The 24,734-nt window shown below is 37.8% G+C and overlaps 1 pseudogene; it reads right to left on the reverse strand.

The window, feature by feature from the left end:
• Positions 1 to 3,090: 3,090 nt before the first annotated feature.
• LOC132314411 (uncharacterized) overlaps positions 3,091 to 24,734 on the reverse strand; it is a 48,029-nt pseudogene continuing 26,385 nt past the window's right edge.

Here is a 24,734-nt window from a genome sequence, read left to right on the forward strand (position 1 = left end):
GGTGAGGTTGGGATGGTGAGGATGATGGTGTGGAGTTGGTTGAGTGTGAAGGGTGGTGGGATGTTGGGAAGCCGAGAGGTGAAGTGATGGGGGTGATTTGTGAGAGATAAGGGAAGGTTGGGTGCCGAGAATGGGAGAGGTGGTGAGGTGAAGGTGGTGGTTTCATGGTTTGGTTTGATGCTGAAGTTGCATGCATGCATGCATGTCGTGGGGATGGGTTGTGGGTTGTGATGGCCAAGAGTGGAGGGATATTTGGTTTGTAGAGGCCAAGAAAGAGAGAAGGTTGGAAGGTTGGTTGGGTGTGTTGGGTTGAGGAGAAAGATAGGAGTTGAGGTTTGAGTTGATGCATGCATGGGTGCAAGGTTCTGTGTGTGCGAGGTGGTGAGGTGGTACAAGCATGGGTGAGTTGAGAAGTGGGTTGCAGAGAGATGGGATGGTGTTGGGGTGTAGAAGGAGGCATGGTTGCTGGAGATGATGAGATTGGTTAGGATTTCGAGCACTCGAAATATGGCTTCGAGTGCTCCAAAACAAGCAGAAGCCGTGGAAATTTGTTTTAAGCAATGTCGAGCACTCGAAATGGTATTGCGAGTGCTCAAATTGAGAGCAGTAGGTTCGGTGGTTTAATGCATGGACCGCGAGCACTCCAATGGGTAGTTGTGATTGCTCGAACTGGAGGCAGAAGCAACCGAATGATGGGAGGGACTTTCGAGCACTCAAACTGGAAATGGGAGTGCTCAAAGTGTTGACAGAGAGCTCGGCTGTGAGGTGAGAAGAGTTGGATGAAGCTTCGAGCAGCTGCAAGCACTCGAATTATGCAGTGTGAGCAACATTATGAGAAGAGCTTAGTTGACAATGGGCATCATTATTCAACATAAAGCAACATGGAAAATGAATGTTGCAATGTGAGGCCATGCAAGCAAGATGAAGGAATGCATGCAACCCACAATGGCTCGGATATGAAAGAAGGCATGCAATATAGAAATGCATGGATTGAATTTTAAGAAATATGCATGGATGGAAAAATTGAAATTTTTCATGGAAAATAAAAAATTTTCATGGAAGTGTTTTTTTTTTTTTTTTTCATGGAAATTTTTTTTCTTTAATGATGCATGTATGAATGTCAATTTTTAAACTTTGCAACTTTTCTCTAATGCATGGAATTTTTTCATTCCATTCCAATGCATGTAAAATTTTCAAACTTTGTAACAATTTGGGAAAATTTTCAAACCATTCCACAGCACTTCAAGCTTTTGCAACCTCACACGATTCATTGAATTTTTTTTTTTTTTTTTAAGAATGCAATAAAAATGAGAGATTATGCACATGAGTAGCATTCCAAAGCCAATGAAATTGCCGGATAGAGCTGAAAATTTCCAGGAGTGAAAGAAAAAGTTTCAGAAGGTCTAGGAAAGCCCAATGTGAAGTTTGGAATGCAATTAGAGACACTTCCGAAGGAGGTCAAATTTTTGGCTTTCTTTAGCGAATTTCGAGAAAACTCAAGGCTCAGGCAATTTTATTGGGAAAGGGAAGCTTGAACATCGAAAGAATTTCTTCCCTTGCTTTGCTAAATTTAATGTCGATAGCTAGACGAAGTTAGAGTTGGCACTAATCCTCATAAATTGGGTCCGTCAAGAGGACTTCCTCAACTTTTCGGGTTGGGATTGTGCCATCAATGCAAGGCTTAAGCCGTTGGCCATTAACCTTGAAGAGTGATCCTTTTGCAGGATCATGAAGTTCGATTGCTCCATGAGGAAAGACAGTAGTGACAATGTATGGACCATCCCATCTTGACCGGAGTTTACCGGGAAAGAGTTTCAAGCGGGAATTGAAAAGCCAAAACTTTTGTCCCGAGGCAAAAGATTTCTTGACGATGTGTTTGTCATGAAAAGCTTTAGTCTTTGCCTTGTAGATTTTTGCACTTTCGTACGCGTCATTACGCAATTCCTCAAGTTCATTTAATTGCAACGCACGATTAGAGCCGGCCTGTTTGAGATCAAAATTGAACCTTTTTATGGCCCAATAAGCACGGTGCTCTAATTCTACTGGGAGATGACATGCTTTGCCAAAGACAAGTCGATGTGGCGACATGCCAATGGGTGTCTTATAAGCTGTCCGGTAAGCCCAAAGCGCATCGTTTAGCCTTAACGACCAATCTTTGCGGTCCGGTCTAACCGTTTTTTCCAAAATGTGCTTAATTTCCCGGTTAGAAATCTCTACTTGACCACTCGTTTGAGGGTGGTAAGGTGTAGCAACCTTATGAATGACTGAATACTTAGCAAGGACGGATTTGAGATAACGATTTCGGAAATGAGATCCGCCATCACTAATGATTGCTCGGGGCGTACCAAAACGACTAAAGATGTGAGACTGAATGAAATGGATCACGACTTTATGATCATCGGTTTTGGTAGCCTCAGCTTCAACCCATTTAGACACATAATCCACCGCTACAAGGATGTACTCATAGCCATAAGAAGATGGAAATGGTCCCATGAAGTCAATCCCCCACACATCAAAAATTTCAACAATTAAAATGTTGGTGAGGGGCATCATGTCTCTTCGGGACATGGATCCAAATTTTTGACATCGTTCACACGATTTGCAAAAATTGTATGCATCCCGAAACAAGGTAGGCCAAAAGAATCCGCTTTGAAGAACTTTGTTAGCGGACTTTTTGGCACTGAAATGGCCTCCACAAGCAAGAGTATGGCAAAAATTTAGAATGTTTGTGGCCTCGGTTTCAGGAATGCATCGCCGGATGATTTGGTCCTGGTAATACTTGAATAGTTCTGGATCTTCCCAAAAGAAATGCTTGACTTGGGAGAAAAACCGGTCCTTTTCTTGTTTGGACCAATGAGCTGGAATTTTGCCAACCGCAAGATAATTGACAATATCCGCAAACCATGGAAAAGTAGAATGTGAAACTTGAAGAAGTTGCTCATCCGAAAAGGAATCACGGATGGCTGCTAATTCTGAAGATTTCTCAATAAGTAAGCGAGAGAGATGATCGGCGACAACATTGTCGGTCCCTTTTTTATCCCGGATTTCAATGTCAAACTCTTGAAGTAAGAGGATCCATCGAATTAAACGGGGTTTTGTCTCTTTTTTCGCTAACAAATGCCTAAGAGCGGCATGATCCGTAAAGACGATGACCTTGGAGCCAAGAAGATAAGAGTGAAATTTATCCAAGGCGTACACCACAGCTAGCAATTCTTTTTCAGTGGTGGTGTAGTTCAATTGGGCATCGCAGAGAGTTTTGCTAGCATAATAAATGACATGCGGAAGTTTATCCACACGTTGGCCTAAAACCGCCCCTAATGCATAGTCGGATGCATCACACATGATCTCAAAGGGAAGAGACCAATTAGGGGGTTTCATGATTGGGGCGGATGAAAGGAGAGTGCGAAGTTTGATGAAAGCTTCCATGCAAGCGTCATCAAAATTGAACGGAACATCCTTGGCTAAGAGATTACACAAGGGTCGTGAGATTTTGCTAAAATCTTTGATGAAGCGACGATAGAATCCGGCATGGCCAAGAAAAGAACGAATTTGACGGACTGAATTTGGAGGAGGAAGATTAGAGATTAAGTCAACTTTTGCCTTGTCTACCTCGATTCCCCGCTTAGAAATGACATGTCCTAAAACAATGCCTTCTTGGACCATGAAGTGGCTTTTCTCCCAACTTAGAATGAGATTCGTCTCTTTGCATCTTTGGAGCACAAGAGATAAATTTTTGAGACACGAGTCAAAGGAGGGGCCAAATACGGAAAAATCGTCCATGAAAACTTCCAAGAACTTTTCAACCATATCGGAGAATATGGACATCATGCACCTTTGGAACGTTGCCGGCGCATTGCATAGACCAAAAGGCATGCGTCGATAGGCAAAAGTACCAAAGGGACATGTGAATGTTGTTTTCTCTTGATCTTGGGGGGCGATTGCCACTTGGTTATAGCCGGAATAACCATCAAGAAAACAATAGAAGCTTTGGCCGGCTAACCTTTCTAGGATTTGATCTATGAATGGAAGTGGAAAATGATCTTTCCTAGTTGACGAATTGAGTTTCCGGTAATCAATGCACACACGCCACCCGGTGGTAGTCCGTTGTGTTCCAAGCTCACCAGCTGAATTTTCAACAACGGTGAGACCGAATTTCTTGGGGACAACTTGTGTGGGGCTCACCCACTTGCTATCAGAGATAGGGTAGATGATTCTCGCATCTAGCAATTTGATCACCTCTTTCATGACCACTTCCTTCATATTTGGATTTAATCGGTGCTGGACCTCTCTAGTAGGCTTTGCGTTATCCTCCATATGAATGCGGTGCATACAAATGGAGGGGTCAATTCCTTTCAAATCTGCCACTGTCCAACCAATAGCTCTTTTATGCTCTTGGAGCACCGCTAAAAGGTTGGTCTCTTGGTCTTTTTGAAGGTCCGAGGCAATAATGACCGGAAGGGTTTGCTTTGGACCAAGGAACACATACTTGAGATGGGCCGGGAGCGGCTTAAGCTCAAGTTGTGGCGGAGATAGCAATGATGGGACCGGAGGAGTGGTGGAAAGTTGGGGCAGTGGTTCTTTTGGAATTTTCCAAGGAGGTACATCCATGATAGCATTAATATCAAGCAAGGAATTGACTTCTTGAATGGCCTGATCAACATCAAAGTTTGAGAAGTCAAAATGGGACATGCAAGTTTCAAGAGGATCTTTGCTTAGAATGAAGGGGAGAGATTCTTCGACCACTTCATCAATGACATCCTCAAGAAAACAATCATCCTCATTGGAGGGATGTTGAGTTGCATGAAAGATGTGGAGTTTGACTTGCATGTTTCCAAAAGCAATGTCCATCACCCCGGTTTGGTAATTAATTGATGCATTAGCCGTGGCTAAAAATGGCCTACCAAGGATCACGGGAATGTGCTTTTTTGGGTCATGGACCGGTTCCGTATCAAGAACCACAAAGTCTACTGGGAAGTAGAATTTGTCCACTTTGATGATAACATCCTCAAGAATGCCTCGTGGATGCTTGACCGATCTATCAGCAAGTTACAAAACCACGGAAGTCGGCTTAATATCTCCCAAACCAAGTTGTAGGTAGACTGAATATGGTATTAAATTCACACTAGCTCCTAAGTCAAGGTGGGCCCTCTCGATTTTGCTGTCACCAATGATGCAAGAGATTGTGGGAGCACCCGGATCCTTATACTTCGGAGGAGTGCTGTGCTGAATGATAGCACTAACATTTTCAGTTAACCTCACTTTTTTTGGCAAATGATTTTTAGAAGTGCGCTTTTGAGTGCACAAATCTTTGAGAAATTTTGCATAGGGAGGGATTTGCTTGATAGCATCCAAGAGGGGCAAGTTAATCTTCACTTGCTTGAAAACTTCCCACATGTCTTGAATTTTACAATTGTTGTTCCCAAAATGTGTCGACTCTTGAAGACGTTGAGGAAACGGAGCTTTTGGCTCATAAGTAGTTTCCATATTTGAGGTGACATGTGTGGGATTTCCGTGAATGGTATTTGGACAAGAATTTGGATTTAAAGAGCTTGGATTTGGATTTGAAGAGCTTTGATTTGGATTTTTCAAAGGAGGGTTTTTCTCACTTGTGTCTCCATCAACCTTGTTGTCAACCACTCTACCATTCCAAAGGGTGGTGATAGCTTGAACTTGTTCATGAGTCGACCCACTCAGAGGAGGGGTTTCATCAATCAAATGCATTCCTCTAGGATTTTCAAAAGGTTGAGAGGGAAGTTTGCCCTTGTCCTTTTGAAGCAATTGATTCACCGAGTTAGCTATTTGGCCCACTTGATTTTCGAGATTAGCTATGGATTGAGTATGAGAGTGAACCATTTGGAGAGTAGGCTGCAAGGATGTCAAGAGTTTCTTGTTGGCATCCATTATTTGCTTATTTAATGATTCCATCATTTGCTTGTTTGCAGCTACTATCTCGTCAGTAGGCTGCAAGGATGTCAGGAGGTTGATTAGAGACATTTGGATTGTAAGGAGGACGGTAGCTTGAAGAGGCTTGGAAAGGTCTACCTTGATATTGAGAAGAGGGATGATTTTGCCGCCTTTGGTTTTGGAATTGGGAATTTTGTGGGGCTTGTTGCAGCCACGAGAAATTCGGATGATCTGGCCAACCCGGATTGTAGGTGTTGGAATATGGATTGTTCCCGGGTCGCGAGAACATGGCATTAGCTTGCTCTTGGTTGGGATTGGGAAATTGCTCCGGTGTGGGGCAATCTTCCGAGAGATGGAATGGACTAGTACATGAAGCACAAACTGAACTTGCCGAATTTTGAGACAATGAAGGAGGAAGATGTGGTGCCATCAATTGGTAGAATTTATGAGCGATGGCATCCACTTGAGATGATTCCTCCCTTATTGATTTTGGTTGACAAAGGTTGGTGTTCTTTGTAATGGTTGAGGTCGGAGCCCTACGAGAATTATGTTGAAGTGAATTTTCGCTTAAATTCTCAAGTAGGGTCTAAGCCTCATCCGCATTCTTGGACATGAACATCCCACCACAAGAAGAATCAACCATAAATCTATGGGTTTCGGTCAAGCTGGCATAGAAAGCTTGCACTAATTGCCATTTTGGGATCAAATGATCAGGACATTTCTGAAGAAGATCTTGTAGCCTTTCCCAAGTCTCATGGAGTTGTTCTCCATCAACTTGAGAAAAGCTTAGAATGGAATGCCTTATTTGGTTGGTTTTACTCACCGGATAATACTTCTTAAGGAATTCTTGTTGCAATTGAGCCCAAGAAGTAATGGAATTGGGAGCGAGGGAGTTCAACCAATATTTTGCCCTATCCTTTAGGGAGAATGGGAAAAGATGGAGATGGAGTGCATTGTCCGGAAAACCTCTCAACCGGATGGTCAAACAGATTTCAAGGAACTCATCAAGATGCTTATATGGATCTTCATTATCAAAACCATAAAATGATGGAAGCATTTGGATGGTGCTTGATTTGATCTCATATTGAGCTGCATCGATGTTTGGCATTACTATGCAAGAAGGAGAAGCATAGGTGGTAGGGATGAAATGATCTCTAAGAGTCATTGGTTCTACATTAGGAATTTCAGCCCTTTCATTCCTCGGATTTCCTACGTTATCCCCCATTGTATTAAATTCAGTTTCATGATCCCTTGTAAGAGTGGGTTTCCTAAGGTTCCGTCTAAGAGTTCTTTCAAGTGAATTTATATCAATAGGCGAGTTAAGTGTGGGTAGAGAGAGTGACCTACGGCCAAACATCAACAACAAAGCATATATTCAACAACACAATTCATCATCAATACTCCACATACGATGTTCCCTTTCTCCTTAATTATCAAGACAAAAATAAATGGCCACGACAAGGACCGATGCTTGTACACGAAATTAAAACAAAATAATAGCCTCGACAAGGGCTTCACAAGCTAAATAACACTAAGTTAAACACATGAAAGATATTCACAATTTGAAAGACTAGAACCTTGAAAAACTTACCGGAAGTCCTCTAGACTTACAATTTTCTCAATTTTCCCTCGGCAAGCCTTGAGTTTCTAGAATCTCACTTACAACACAAAGATGGTTAAACCACAAAAGAAATATTCACAAAACAAGTATTCACAATCAATCTAAATTTAACCCTAGAACTTTGGTCGCTAAACCGTTTGCAGTCCTCGGCAACGGCGCCAAAAATTGATCGGTTGATCAACTATACATCAACCTTCGCAATAGCACGAATCATTGTAAAATAGGGCTATTGGTCGGGTAAGTCGAACCACTGGGACTGCGCTAGTCTATGGCAACCTAAGAGTCTAGATTACTTTTAGAATGATGAGGGGGTATATAGAGTTTTGTTGGTTTGTCACTTAGTCACTAGAATTGAAATGTGCTTAAAGAAATAAATGCAAGGAATTTAAGAGGAAGAAGTCTAGAAAAGGAGGTCTAGGGAAGTGAATTCACCACCAATCCTATAAACATACTAAATTTTTATTAACTTGGGAAACAATTTCACTACATGGCAATGATATGTAGCAATACTAGATTGCTACATTATCCTCAAGAAAATCATAGGATCAAGATTTAAGTATAATCCCTCAAAGAGCCACATGCTAGAACTACCTAGATTAGGGTGTAGCCATAACATGCTCACTAAGCTAGGGACCATCAAACCCCTCAATCACTATGGTAATAGCACATGAAGTCAAGATACAAGATTAATCCATCAAAAGGAAGTCTTAAGCTATGGATTAACAAATTTCTCATACAACATGCCTTTAAACCCATTTCACAATTTCATTTCCATTCTCACTATGAAGATGCAAGTTATATAATCATGAGAGGATAAAATCTAAGACAAGATAATGAACTCAACATGATCATTTATAGGCATTGAAATCCATTACAACAAGTGTAAGTGCTCTAAATCATGAAACTACCATGTACATGAATCATTCCCCAAATTAGATGAAATTAAAGCATGCTTACAAGAGAGAGCTTCATCACCTCCCTAGATGGAGGTTTAGTTATCCATGGATACAAAAATGGAAGAAGGAAGCTTGGAAGAATAAGCCATTTTCGAGCTCCCTTCCTTTGGCTTCAAGAACACACCCTCCTTGCTCTCTTCTCTCTCTCTATCTTCTCAAAAAAATGAAGCTTTATGTCAATGTGTGGCCTCCTTCCCTTTATTAGATATCTTATCCACTCCAAGAGGCCACCAACCAACATCTCCAACCACTTCATTAAAGAGTAAAACAAAATGAAGAAACCAAGGTGCAAGTGGGCTGAAATGAGCCATTTCCGAAGGGCATTCTGCCCAAAATTCGAGCACTCGAAGCAAGGCCTCGAGCACTCGAATTTAGTGTAAAAAGTTCCATGCTTCACTTGCTCTACCCAGACCTACTTTGATGAAATGGCCATAACTTTGCGCTCCGAACTCCGAATAATGAACCGTTTGAATATTTGGAGAACTAATTCATAGTTTTAAATACTTTATGTTTTGGTGGAGATCCAATTCTCAAGGATGGTTGGTCTAAAATGAAGATCAAGGAAGAATTTCATTGCTGCCAGGCAGTTCTGCGCACCTTTGGTAACAAGGCCATAACTCTCTGCTCCGAGCTCGGAATGACAAACTGTTTGAAGATTTAGAAAGCTGATTCATAGGTCTAAATATGTCATGTTATGATGGAAGTCCATTTCTCAAGTTTTCAAGGTCAAAATGGCGAGTAAAGTTCAGGATCTACTGCTGCCAGAAATTCAGCCTTGTTCCTTTTGATGGCCAAAACTCCACAAAGCATCCTTCTTGCTTCTTTTTGGCCAATGGACCTGAAAATATACAAAAACATGCAAATTAAAGTAATCTACATAATATAAGCAAACAATGGACTTCAATAATGCAATTAAGGGCGCTTGAATATGCAATATTCGGCGCTCATCAACCCTCATATTCTAAAGGCCTTAACTTTTAATGTTAAAACTTCAGGTTATAAAATGCTTCCAGGATCATAACCTTTAGGTCTGATCTATATAATCTATTATAAAACTAGAAAGACTAATCTTAATGTCAAAGCCATTAAGAAAGATATCAAAAGACATACACTACTCATTGAAAGTAATACTCCAGATGCTAATATTCAACTTAAGAAAACCATAGCCTGGAAAGACATTTCCTTACCTAATGAATGGTTTCTCAAAAATGAGTATTACCCAGTCAAAATTCAAAATGATGTTGGTAATCTTGATAGAATACAGGAATTTATTGACGGCACAGTCAGGATAAGCTTTGATGAACAACGCCTTCTGTCTCGTTCAGGCCCTTCCACTTCTTGTAGTAGATCTGGTGCACATCTACTAGATAAAGAAAGTGAAATTCCTTCTCTAGATAGAAAAAATTCTAGATTTCATCATCTCTAACCAACAGATACAAAATTAAAAGGTATTCAAATTGAAGAACAGATTACTCGTCCTTATTATGTTACTCCAAAAGCTAAATCTACACCTACCTATCCTACACCATCTGATCTCATTGCAGAATACAATGCAATCAATCCCCAGTTGACTACTATTAGTAAACCTTTTAAGTATAATCTTTCAAAATTACATGATGAATACTCATCCCCCAGTAACAAAGAAAAGTGTAGGGCTTTTCGCAAAACCCATACTGAAACAGAACAAAATAAAATTCTCCGTCATTGGCAAAAGTTCATGATCAAACATCAACTAGAAATCAAAATTTTTGATTATCTAGAAAACTGTTATAATCAAGTCAATGTCCTCACCAAAGTTAATTGGAAAACTTCTGATACAACAACAATTTCCTCTTCCCATCCTCCTTTAGAGAAGGTGATTCTTGATCACATGGGAACTGAAATCACTGCTTCCCCATTAAAAGTCAGTACCTCAGTTGATGCTAATACTAGAAAAATAATTGAACAAAATAATTTTACCAATCAGTACCTATATACCCTTGGTACCCAGTTAGACAAAATTGAGCTCTCACTGACTCAATCTCCAAAACCTTCAGTCAAGCCTCCTATTACTCCTCCTATGGAAACATCCATCATTTCCATGCCCACAATCAAGAAAGGACTTCCCCCAGCCCTGCCAGATCCTTTTGTTATTCACCAAATTGAAGCTATTCTCAAATCTCATGAAAAAGGTAAATCTAAAGTCAAAGAAGAAAAAGATGAGAAAATCCTCACTGTCATTAATAATACTGACAATTCTGATACTTCCTCTTCTGATAATTCTAATTACCCCTCTGACATTCAAAAACTTGAAAATGCTTTCTCCAATTTGGAACTCAATCGTATTACTAACAAAAGGATTAATCCTACTAGTCTTACCAAAAATTGGTACCCAAGACCAACACCTCCAGACCTCCATTTTGAAGAAAAGAATATTCAAAATCAATTCTCTGTTTCTTCAGATAAACTCTACGAATGGAATATATATGGCTTATCTGAACAAGAGATTCTTAATAAACTTAGTCATATCTTTATGGTAGCCAATAATTATGTCACTACCCATAACCTAAGTCAACCAGAAATTGTTGATTTACTCACTTCGGGATTCTCAAGAATGTTAAAATCCTGGTGGGAAAAACATCTCACTGAAGATTCTCGAACCCAGATTAGAAATGCTATTCAACAAGATGATAATGGTCTTCCCATTTTCGATGAAGCCATAGGACGTGGTATCCCTGATGGAGTTAACACATTAGTGTATACCATTGTTGACCATTTCAAAGGTACTCCAAGTAACATCACCTCCAGAATACATGACCAACTTACCAATATCACTTGTCCAACCATGAGTGATTTTAGATGGTATAAAGATGTATTCTTGTCCAGAGTTATGCTTAGAGATGATAGTAATAAACCATTTTGGAAAGAAAAATTCATTAATGGTTTACCCAATCTCTTTGCCCATAAGATTAGAGACACTCTAAGTAAAGCCATAGGTAATATTGATTATGATAACCTCACTTTTGGCAATATCATCAGCTTAATCCAAAAGGAAGGATTAAGGATGTGTATTGATATGAAAATAAGTAACCAGTAATAAGATGATAGGAAAAGAGCTAAATATGAAATGGGAACCTTTTGTGAACAATATGGTTTTCCCCCTATAGCTCCCTCAAGACAAAACCCCAAACCTCATAGGAAAAGTTACAAAAGTTATCATAGACATTACAAAAATAGAAAACCAGTATTTCCCAAAAATGAGTATTATTCTCAAAGGTCTAAACCTAAGAAGAAATTTGGCAGTAAAAAGGTTTCTAAGAAAAAAGATAACACCAATACCACAGATATTAGCAAAATTAAATGTTACAAACATGGCCGATTAAGTCACTTTGCAAAGGATTGTTATGCAAAAAAGAAGATCAATCAGTTACAAATTTATGATGAAATTAAAGACTCTATTTATCACATACTCCAGTTAAGAGATACTGAGGATAGTAGTAGTGACCCTGAAGTTAGTTCTTCCTCACAGTCATCTGATGCTTCCCCCAGCTCTCCTAATATTACATTAGGATGTAAAGATAGTTGCTGTAATCCTACTAAGTCACTTAATGTTCTCACCAAAAATGATGAACAAGAACATCTACTTATTGATTTAATCAGTAAAGTAGATGACCCTGAGTTAAAAACCTTGCATCTTAAGAAACTTAAGGTATTATTAGGTAACTCAGAACCTGAACCCCCAACCGTTAGTAAACCCAACTTTAGTCTATATAAAACTTTAGAAAGATTTAATAATAAGCCTAAAGAAGTCACTATTCAAGATCTTTAAAAAGAGATCAACATAATAAAAACTGAAATTAAAAACCTTAAGTTAGAAAGCCAAGTCATGAAAAATGATATTCAAGAATTAAACACAAATCTTGCCTTTTCCTTCAAAGGAAAAGAATCATCTGATGAAGAAGCATCTGAACATTCCGAAAATTCAGAATCTTCTAAAAAACTCCAAACTTTAAATCATATCTCTTTTCAGAAATGGTACGCTAAAGTTACCCTCATCATCAACAAAGATTTCAAACTTGAAGTCGTTGCTTTGATCGATACAGGAGCTGATCTTAATTGCATTCAGGAAGGTCTTATACCCACTAAATACTATGAGAAAACCTCTGAAAGGCTAAGCTCAGCCAACGGAAGTAAAATGGACATAAAATACAAGCTATCTAAAGCTCATATTTGCCAAAACAACGTATGTTTTAAGACATCCTTTGTCTTAGTAAAAAATAAGACTGATAAGTTAATCGTAGGAGTTCCATTTATCTACCTCCTTTATCCATTTACTACTAACAATGAAGGACTAGTCACTCGACCCTTCGGTCAAGTGGTTCAATTTAAATTCCTAAGTCCTCCTTCTCGAAAAGAATTTAAATCAGTCATTGATTCTTCAGTAACAAAGTCAATAAATTTATTGCAGAGCAAGACTCAACAATTGAATTTCTTAAAAAAAGAAGTCAATTATAAACGCATTGATGATCAGTTAGTTAATCCAGTGGTCTAACAAAAAATTCAAGATTGCGAACAACAAATAAAAAATCAGGTTTGTTCTAATCTACCAACTGCCTTCTGGCATAGAAAAAGACATTCAGTTAAGTTACCTTACATCAAAGGCTTTAGGAGAAGACACATTCCTACTAAAGCAAGACCAATTCAGATGAGTCTTGAAGTCATGGAATTTTGTAAAAAAAAAAATTAATGATCTTTTACATAAAAAGATTATTAGAAAAAGTAAGTCACCCTGGTCCTGCCCAGCTTTCTATGTTCAGAAAAACTCTGAAATAGAAAAAGAAGTTCCTCGTTTAGTCATAAACTACAAACCACTCAATAAGGTTTTAGAATGGATTAGGTATCCTATCCCTAATAAGAAAGATCTTATTAGCCGCCTTAGTCAAGCAGTCATCTTTTTCAAATTTGATATGAAATAAGGATTTTGGAAAATCCGTTTAAGAAAAAAGGATAGGTATAAAACTGCCTTCACCAGCCCCTTTGGTTATTATGAGTGGAAAATTATGCCTTTTGGATTAAAAATGCCCCCAGTGAATTCCATAATATTATGAATGACATCTTCAATCCTTACAGTCATTTCTCTATTTTCTATATTGATGATATCCTCCTATTTTCAAAGTCAACTGATGAGCATTGGAAACATTTAAAAACATTTCTTGCTGTTATCCAGAAAAAAGGTCTTGTAGTCTCTGCTTCTAAAATCAAGTTATTTCAAACAAAAATCCATTTTATTGGTTATCATATTCACCAAGGACAAATTTGTCCTATTGATCGTTCAATCCAATTTGCTGATAAATTTCCAAATGAAATCCTTGATAAGTCACAATTCCAGAGGTTCTTAGGATCTCTCAATTACATTGCTGATTTTTACAAAGATCTTTGCAAGTAATGTAAACCACTATTTGAGTGCCTTCAAAGTAATCCTGCTTCATGGACTTCTGTTCATACTAGCATAGTCAAATCTATCAAACAGTATGTTAAGACATTACCTTGTCTTAGCATTCCCACTACTAATTCTTTTAAAATCATTGAAACTGATGCCTCTGATGCTGGCATCCTCAAACAACGAGTCAGTCCAAATGCACCTGAACAATTAGTTCAATTCCATTCTGGTGTTTGGACAAAAACATAGAGTAATTATAGTACTATAAAAAAAGAAATTTTATCTATTGTTTTGTGTATTAGTAAATTTCAAGATGATATTTTAAATCAAAATTTTTTAGTCCGTGTTGATTGTCAAAGTGCGAAATATGTTTTAGAAAAAGATGTTGAAAATATTGCTTCTAGATAATTTTTTGCCCGGTGGCAAGCTATACTAAGTATCTTTGATTTTGATATAGAATATATAAAAAGAAGTAACAATTCCATTCCAGATTTTCTTACAGAGGAATTCTTGCAAAAATCTGATGGTAGACCGGCAGCCTCCCCTGAGGCCTTAACTAGTTAAACCTTTTGATATTTGCTCAGGCAAAGCTCCAGTTACCAAATCCCAGTCACAATCTTCTTCTGCATTAGCAGTAACCAACAGATTCCAACCTCTTGCTTCTTCATCAACTTTTAAGTCAGCCCTGGTTAATCCAACACCAGATCCTTTCCAAGTCTAACCCCAAGTTCAAACCCAATCCTAGATCCACCCATTCACTACTAAAAAACCACTAAGTCCATATATTGAAAAACCCCATACTTCCTTATTTTTCATTGAGCCACACCTTAGTCACATTAAAGACCTACTTGAATTGGCCCGCTCCTATTTTCCAAGTAACCTTCATTATGGCCCAGGCAATCCTTCCAAAACCCTAAGGTTTTACAGAGATATCCTATACCATATTGAATCTATCACAGTTAAGACAACTTATGATAAGAATGATTCTTCCAAAGTTATTTACCATTCCCTGTACATCCGGCGGATAATCTCCATGAATGAATAAGGCAGTCACCCCTACTTACCCCAACCATTACCTGATCATAATATACAGTTTACGTATTGTGATTATATGACCGCCTAGTCATCCATTCTCTTATACCAAAATGAGTCATTTACTTATTCATAGTTTATCAACTTTGAAAGTCATTTCAAAAGTCAAATCCCTACCTGGTTTCTGTGATGGTGGACTCTTCATGGTGCTATTCCAGAAATCCTCCCCCACTCCCTTACAGATCAAGTCAAATACTTTCACACTGTTCATAAAGTTAGCAAACATAGTTCCCAATTTCCAGTATTCTTATTATTTTGCTGTAAATACAAAGTCCGATGGATATTTAAATGGCAATATGATACCCAAGACAACATAGTCATCCATCACCACTATGTTAAATGGTGGGATACTTTTAAATTCGACAGAATTATTGGATATGTCAACGATGATTGTCCCAAACAATCCTCCACACAAGTTACTTCCCAAACACAAGTCACTCCTCCAATAAAGCAAGTCATTCAACAGAAACAGACTTCCCCTACTGGTTCTACTATTTCTACCAAGTCCCGGAAACATGCTCCAAAGTCAGAAATAGAAGAACTCAAGAAAATGGTAGCCTCACTAACTGATCGCATCCAAGTGCTGTCTAAAGATGAAGAAGAAGCAAATGATGCTTCCTCTACTGCTGAAGCAAGTCACCTAGTAGTCAACTTGTATGACGACTCTGTATTCTAAGATAGTCAGGATCCATACCAAGATCCATACAATTGAAAATTGATATGGAAGAAAAGTCACTATTTGATCAAAATTACTATTTACTACAGTAAAAATCAAGAATGCTACGTAACCAGTTAAAGTTACTATTTCTACAGTAACTGTCGGCAGAATCACTATTTCTACAGTACCCCCGACAAGATACTATTCATCCATAGTGAAAGTTACTATTCATCTACAGTAAAAGCTGTCAAAAGCAAAAGTCACTTTTCAAAAAGCCAAGATTCGCACTGAAGCATCCTCCAACAATACATAAGGCCGGTTATAAAAGTAGTGCTCAGTCCCATTGCATTTTAGGCTCCATACAAGTGATTTCATGCTTCACTACATTTTTTTAGTTTCAAATTATATTCTTCAGTTCAGTTTTATTTATCTTTTCTGAGTGTAATTCTATACCAGTATGATGTATTTGTCAGACTACTATCAGTAATTTGTAAATTACTTTCAGTCATTCTTTGTTTTATTACTATAAGTTTGATTTCAGTTACATTTACTTTCGTTTATTATATATATATATATATATATATATATATATATATATATATATAATTCATTTTTGTGGATTATGGTGTGCCGTCGCACCAACGTCTAAAAATGTTCAAAAGATAGTGAATGCGCAATGTGACCAAGTTTTAAATTTATAAATGCCACTACTACCTCTAACTAAAAATATTGCAAGGGTGGGTATGGATCGTCCCAAGGGATTTAGGGTGCACTAGTAGTGCAAGGCTTAGGGTTAGTAGGTCGAGTGATCAGAGGTAGGTTGTTTGGTTGATTAAACTACAATTAAAACTAAATAAGATCAATATCAAGCAAGTAATCAAAGGATAGAGAAAACAAGAGAGAGAGGTCTTAGAACTTAGATCACCACTAAGCATCACTTTTCTCTACACTCAATTCATAATTAATGAGGGGAAGGCATATGCTGCAACAAGAGTGAGTGTGTGTGGTTGTTTCAACAAGCATGGATGATTTATTATTTTTTTATTTTTTCAAGTAGCATTCAATTATTAACCTAGAGTTTGGGCCCTCCACCTTTCAGCGGGAGAAATTCAGTGCTTGATGAGGCTAGAATCCCGGCTACTCAATGAAAATGGTTTGTTATCCACCTTTATCAAAATGAAAGCTTTCAATGCATTACTAGCCCAATTGGGATATAACCAATTCAATAATTAACAAAGCATGTACCCCACAAATGAATGCTAGTGTGCGCCTATGCTAGCGTAGAATCCTGGAATGAATCTCAAAACAATCACAAAATCAGGATGATGTGGACCACAAGTACAAACATGATATCAATCTTTCAAAAAATTTACTCCTAAATGGCATCCACAAGGCATACAAGGAGTATTGGACTCTCAAGTCAAACAATTTTTAAATTTTAAGCAATATAGTCCTCAAAAGATCAAAATCATCGCTAAAATGGATCCCAAATCTCAATTATACAATTAAGTCTCAAACTTAAGTAGAATGCAACAAAGTCACCTTACCCCTAAACTTAAACCACACATTGTCCTCAATGTGCAATAAGATCAATGGAAAAGATGGAAAGAGTATACCATGGTGGCAAAGACATGAAGCTCGGCAATGATCCAAGTCGAAAGACGTCTCCCCCAAACTTAGAATCAATAACCTACTTGAATAACCACACTAGCAAACTCACATTAAATATCAAATGGGATAAGAATAATCAAATCATGCATTCTAAAGCAATATAACACAAGATGAAAGAGAAATATTAGATCAAGCCAATAGAAAATATGAAAGTAACATGACTACATATAAGGGCACAATGGTGAAATATTATAATTTTTTTTTTTGAATAAACAAGATTAAATAATATGTAAGAAAATATGAACCATGATTACTAAGTTTAACGTCTCTAGCTAAACGGAATGCTGCTTTAAAAGATTTGAAAATATATATATATATATATATATATATATATATATATATATATATTTTAGAAAGCTTCAGATCGATCGATCGAAATGACAAAATCCTCCAGAGAAGTTCGCATGATGCATAAAAAGGTGAAATATGCAAGGATTCAAAAAATTTCTAAGTATGGAACTGAGATCGATCAAAGAGAAAGTTTGATCGATCAAAGAGAAAGTTTGATCGATCTTGAATGACTCAGATCGATTTAGGATGAAATTCGATCAATACATGGAGAGCTAATTTATGCAGGAAATTTCAGATCGATGGAACAGAGCAATGATTGGATGCAGGGATGAGTGTTCAATCAATTGAACCTCATTTGAGATCGATCGAATATACAAGAATATGCAAAAAATTGAGCTTTCTCTTGAAACCAATGAATGCATCACTATATCTCTTCATAGACTAGATCTACCAAAAGGGCAGCTTCCATATGTCTTTGAAAAACTTGTCCCTCAATATAGGGTTTCAACCTTTGCCCATTCACCTTGAATGTGTTGACATTTTTTAAACTTTGAATTTTAACCGCTCCATGCGGTACAACGGAGATGATCTCATATGGACCTTCCCATTTGGGTCATAACTTCCCGAGAAAGAGTTTTAACCTAGAGTTGAAAAACCAAGCTTTTTGACCCGGCTTGAGAGATTTCTTCATAATGTGTTTGTCATGAAAAGCTTTGGTCCTTTCTTTATAGAGTTTGGCATTATCATAAGGATTGTGCCTTAACTCTTCTAACTCATTCAATTGGAGTAATTGGTTCTCTCCGGCTTTGTCAAGGTCAAGATTGAGCTTTTTAATTGCCCATATAGCTTTGTGTTCTAGCTTAACCGGAAGATGATAAAGCTTTCCATAAATAAGTCTATAAGGAGACATGCCAATGGGAGTCCTATATGCCGTCCGGTAAGCCCATAAAGTATCATTCAACTTACGTGACCAATCATTCCGGGTTGTATTAACCATTTTCTCAAAAATATGTTTGATTTCCCGGTTTGAAACTTCTACTTACCCACTTGTTTGAGGATGGTAGGGAGTGGTGACTTTATGAGTGACGGAGTACTTAAGGAATAATTGTTTTAAGAATTGATGGCAAAAATACTTTCCTCCATCACAAATTATAGCTCTTGGCATACCAAAACGAGTGAAGATGTTAAAATTAATGAATTGCACAACCACGGAGCGGTCATTAGTTTTGGTAGCACAAGCCTCCACCCACTTAGAAATATAGTCAATGGCAAGCAAAATGTATTGATATCCATAAGACATAGGGAAATGACCATTGAAATCAATGACCCAAATGTCAAAGATTTCAACAACAAGAATATTGGTCAAGGGCATAGTATCTGGTTTCTACAAATTAATTGATATGGATCGACATATATATCTATTCATTAATATTAATAGTCATTGACCCCATTTTTTGACATCTTTCACACTCTTTGTAAAAATTGTAGGCATCTCTATGAATGGTGGTCCAAAATAACCCACTTTGAAGCACCTTTAAGGCGGTCTTCTTTGCACTAAAATGCCCACCGCATGTAAGAGTATGACAAAATACAAGCACACTTGGAATTTCACTCTCGGGAATGCACCTCCTCACAATTTGATCCGGACAATAACGAAACAAAATAGGATCTTCCTAATAGTAATTCCGGATGTTAGCAAAGAAACGCTTCTTCGCTTGCTTTGACTAATTGGTCAGAAGTTTGTCAATTGCCAGAAAATTCATAATGTCAGCAAACTAAGGCATTTGTCCATTAGAAACTTGGAATAGTTGTTCATCTGGAAATGAATCATGAATGGGTGGACTTGAGGAAGATTCTACCACTAATCTTAAAAGATGATCGGCAACCACATTTTCGGTGCCTTTCTTATTTTTGATTTCAAAATCGAATTCTTGAAGAAGCAAAATCCACCTTATTAAATGAGGCTTTGTTTCATTCTTAGTCAAAAGGTGTCTCAAAAGCAGCATGATCAGAATAAACAATGACTTTTGATCCTAAAAGGTAGGACCAAAATTTGTCAAGAGCATATACTACTACAAGTAATTCTTTCTCGGTAGTGGAGTAATTCAATTGAGTTCCTGAGAGGGTCCTGCTTGCATAATATACAGCGTATGGAAGTTTTCCTACCCTTTTCCCCAAAACTATTCCCATAGCATAATCAGAAGCATCACACATGATTTCAAATGGTAATGACTAATTGAGAGGTTACATAATAGGAGCAGATGATAATAAGTCACGCAATTTATGGAAAGTATCAAGGCATGCTTGATCAAAGACAAAATGAGTTTCCTTGGCGAGAAGATTGCACAAGGGTCTAGTAATTTTGCTAAAATCTTTGATGAAACGGCGATAGAAGCCGGCAGCGAACTTTTCTCACCGTAAAAGGTGGAGGTAATTCAGAAATGAGCTCAACTTTCGCTTTAACCACCTCAATTCCCCTTTTTGAGATGACGTGACCCAAAACAATATCTTCTTGAACCATGAAATGGCTCTTTTCCTAACAAAGAAAGAGGTTTGTTTCACGACATCTTTTAAGTACCAAATTTAGATTTTTGAGGCATGCATCAAATGAAGACCTAAAGACAGAAAAATCGTCCATAAAGACCTCTAGATACTCTTCCACCATGTCCAAGAAAATTAACATCAGACACCTTTGAAATAAGGCAGGGGCATTGCACAAACTAAATGGCATCCGTCTATAAGCAAATGTGTCGAAAGGACAAGTAAAGGTGGTTTTCTCTTGGTCTAAGGGGTCAAGGGCTACTTGATTGTAACCTGAATAGCCATCAAGAACACAATAGTATTGTTGCACGGCCAATCTCTCTAGGATTTGATCAATAAATGGCAGAGGAAAGTGATATTTCCTAGTGGTGGCATTCAATTTTTGGTAGTCAATGCATACTCGCTATGAATTGGCAATACGTGATCGATGGTCGAAATCAATTATAAATCAACCCTCTTCGCAATAGCACGAATCATTGTAAAATAGGGCTATTGGACGGGTAAGTCGAACCATTGGGACTGCGCTAGTCTTAAGGCAACCTAAGTATCTAAAGTCATTTTAGAGTGATGAGGGGTTTATAAAGGGTTTGTGTGTTTGTCACTAAACTAAGAAATTAAAATGCATAAAACAATAGATTGCAATAAAATTGAAGAAGTGAGATACAAGTAGAAAAGACTAGGGAGATGAATTCACTCCAACCCTATACACATGCTAGATTAAAATTAAATTGGGGAAAAACAACACAAATGATGGTCATGATACATGGTAACACTTGGTTGCTATAGTATTTTCAAGAAGTTCATTAAATCAACAACAAGAATAATCCATCAAAGGTTCACATACTCAAGCCACCTAAACTAGGGTGTAGCCTTCACATGCTCCCTAAGCCCAAGATTATCAAGTCCTTAATGGAATGATGAAAGCATATAAAATTAGGAATTAAGCATAGACCATCAAAGGGGGATCCTAAGCAATGGACTATCTAAGTTCTCCAACTTCATGTCAATAAAACCATTTCATGATCTAACTTCCATTGTCACTATGAAAGTGTAAGCATTATGATTAAGAGAAGCAATCATCTAAGACAAGAGGAATAACTCAAAATAATCATGTATAGACATTAAAGTTCATTACAACAAATATGATGCTCTAGATCATAAAATAACCAAAAACTATACATTGTTCTCTCCAAAATAAAATCTACACTAGCACATGCTTATAAGGGAGGAGCTTTATCACCTCCCTAAATGGAGGTTTAGCTCTCCATTGATACAAAAATGGAAGAAGAAGAAGAAGGATCCATCTCCATTTTCGAGCTCCTACTGTAGCACTCAAGAACACCCTCTTCCTTACTCTCTTCTCTCTCCTCTAATCTTGTAAGAATGAATGATCCATATGTGTGGCCTTTGGTTGCCTAATATCCTTCAACAAACTCCTCTCTCTCCTCCAAAAACATTCCCAATCACTTCAAAAAAGAGGGAGATTCAAATTGAGGAAACCAATGAAGCAAGTGGCTGAAAATGAGGAGTCCCGAGCTGCATTCTGGTCAATTTTCAAGCACTCGAAGGGTGGCCTCGAGCACTCGAAATTAGTGTAATGTGCAACATGCTCTTCTTGCACAACACTGACCTACTTTGGTAAAAAGGCTATAACTTTGTTCTCTGAACTCTGAATGACGATCTGTTTCAAGATTTGGAGAGTTGATTAAGAGATTTAAAAACTTCATGTTTTGATGAAGACCCAATTCTCAAGTGTGGTTGGTCGAAAATGGGGAGAAAGGCAGCACTTCAGTGCTGCCAGGCAGTTCTGCGCACCTCTGGTAAGAAGATCATAACTCTCTGCTCCGAACTCTGAATGATGAACCACTTGAAGATTTGGAAAGCTGATTCAGAGCTCTAAATATTTTATGTTATGATGGAAGTCCAGTTCTTGAGTTTACTAGGTCAAAAATGGTGACAAAATTCAGGTTCTACTACTGCCAGAATTTCAGAATTGGCACCCTTTTTGTTCAAAATTCCACAAGGCATCATTTTTGCTTCCTTTTTGCACTTTAACCTGAAAATGTACAAAAACATGCAAATGGAGATAATCTACATAAAATAATCAATTAATGGACTTTCTTAATGTAATTTAGGGTGCTTGAATATACAGTATTCAGCGTTTATCACACCCCCAAACTTACATTTTGCTAGTCCCTTAGCAAAACCAAAATGCAAAAACTTAATGGAATGAAAAACATTGGAATGCTATAACAAAAATATCAACCATGGCAAAAATAAATATATACATAGCTCAAATACAACTTGAAACAGACAAAGAGCTAGAGACGGGGTCATTGGGAAAACTACCATGCATATATGAAGCATTGATACAAAAATTGACAAAAACCATTTCAACATGCATGCATCAACATCATCGTCCATATAAATAACTCAATTGTCATCTTTTAAATGGAAATAACTCAAACTCCAGTGAAAGTGAATTGAATTCTCAACATGCGCCTTTTATTTTCTTTTCCAATTCCAAGGCACAAGTTTTCAAATCAATAAATTCCCCTTTGCATGAAGTCCCTAAGGCATGATTTTATTTTCAAGACAACTTTTGTTGCCTGTTAACAATTTATTATAACTCAAAAGTGAAACATAAAATGGTTGTGCAGTGTTGAAATCCTTTAAGCTTTCTAACCAACCTATGTAGCGAGCGTTAGGCCAACAACTCCCAAACCAGACGGTTTTAGGGTGCTAAGTGTAAAGACACTCCTAGGGCTTAATAGCTCAAGTTGGAAAGGCTACGAATTCCAACAAACCATGTTTATTACACACATTTTTTTTTTTTGAATGACCGTGCAATGTTTAAGTCCTTTAAGCTTTCTAACCAACCCATGTAGCAAGCGTTAGGCTAACAACTCCCAAACCAGACGGCTTTAGGGTGTTAAGTGTAGAGACACTCCATAGGGCTTAATAGCTCGAGTTGGAAAGGCTACGAACTTCAACTGGTCATTATTTTCTTTCTTTCTCATCTTCATTTTCTTTTACTTTTTTTTTTTTTTTTTTTTTTTTTTGACAACTTATATCATGCCAAAGATATTCATCTATCAGGTTCATCAAATCAGATTAACTAGGCCAAGGTCAAGGTCAATCAAGTTGCATGCCTCACAGTTAAGTTTTCAATGTGCATCTGTGCATTGTGAAGCTTATAAGAGTGTAAATCCAGTAAGAATCTAATTGAGGCATTTATACAGACTACATTATATTTTGCATGATTACTTCAAATTCAAATTTCTTTATTTTCAAAAATTCTCAATTGCTTCTATACACAAGGTATTAAACATATGCTTTGTCTCTGACAAGTTTCAAGCTATACTATCATTGCTTTACAAAATAGTGATACCAAAACTATGCCAAAAATGCAATATTGCACCCCCAAACTTGAAATACACAGTGTCTTCAATGTGGGATATGGAGTAAAATTGATGACAAAAATGACAGAGAATAAAAAGGAACAAAAATACCCAGGGGGAGGAAACGGCATGGTGAAACAAAACCCCCAAACTTGAAATGAACTGCGCCACCTGGATAGTATGACGAAGAACAAAAAGAAACAACCACAAAGGGCATTAATAGCACAAGCACATATACAGAAAAGAAAAAAAAAAATAATGAACAAAAAGTTAACAGAAAAGAGGGAATTTGCATTCAAAAGGAAGTTTACATGATTACAAAAGAGCTGTACATAGATCATGTCTACTAGAACAACCTATACATAGCAAATTCTTACAGTGCAAAAGTAAAACAATAGATACAAGAGAAATATGTACATATGAAACAAAAAGATAAGGTCCAACACTCGCAGCAGCTATGGTCCAGAGGGAAGACGGGCGAGGATGGAATGGAGGAGAGACTGAGTCTTACGCCGGTCGGCCTGAGCCAAACGACGTTCCTCAGCTGCGACACGGCGGTCTTCAGCAGCAAGATGATGATCTTCTTCGGCACGTGAAGAAGTCTCACACATAGTCCGAGTGTACGCGGACAAAGAATTCTCAAAACGATCCATCCACTCATGAATACCGGCAATGCTAGCCCGGATGAAAGCCTGGTCCTGCTGAGAGTCGACCGGAGGCTCTACCCTTGCAGCGGCTGCTGCTGTGGAAGCATCCTCAGAAGGAGGAGGAGGTGTGTGATACCCCTCGGATCTGAGACACGGGTTGATCAGGCCCAGGCCCAAATCCGAGAGATATTAAACAATTAATATTTTAAAAACGAACACGGAATACAAAGTGATTAAAGAAATAATATAATGAGCGAAAAGAAACTAAAATAAATCCTCAAATATAAATATTTAAATCTTGACAATCCAAACTCCATAAGTTTACAACTCGGGAATCCATCTCTAGTGGACCCCTAATAAAATCCCAAAATACATGGAAGTAAAACTGAAGATAAAATCCATATCTAATATCTGGAAAGAAGTCCTACGTTGTCGGTAGAATAGAATTCTGTATCTGCTCTGCACGAACAAACTCTAACCCTGGAACTGACGAGTACCTGAAAAATATAAGGGTGGGTCAGGCCCACATGCAA

Source organism: Cornus florida, unplaced genomic scaffold (assembly GCF_030987335.1).
Source record: "Cornus florida cultivar Cherokee Brave unplaced genomic scaffold, ASM3098733v1 CherokeeBrave_3.0.0_Hap2_Chr06, whole genome shotgun sequence".
Classification (NCBI taxonomy): Eukaryota; Viridiplantae; Streptophyta; class Magnoliopsida; order Cornales; family Cornaceae; genus Cornus; species Cornus florida.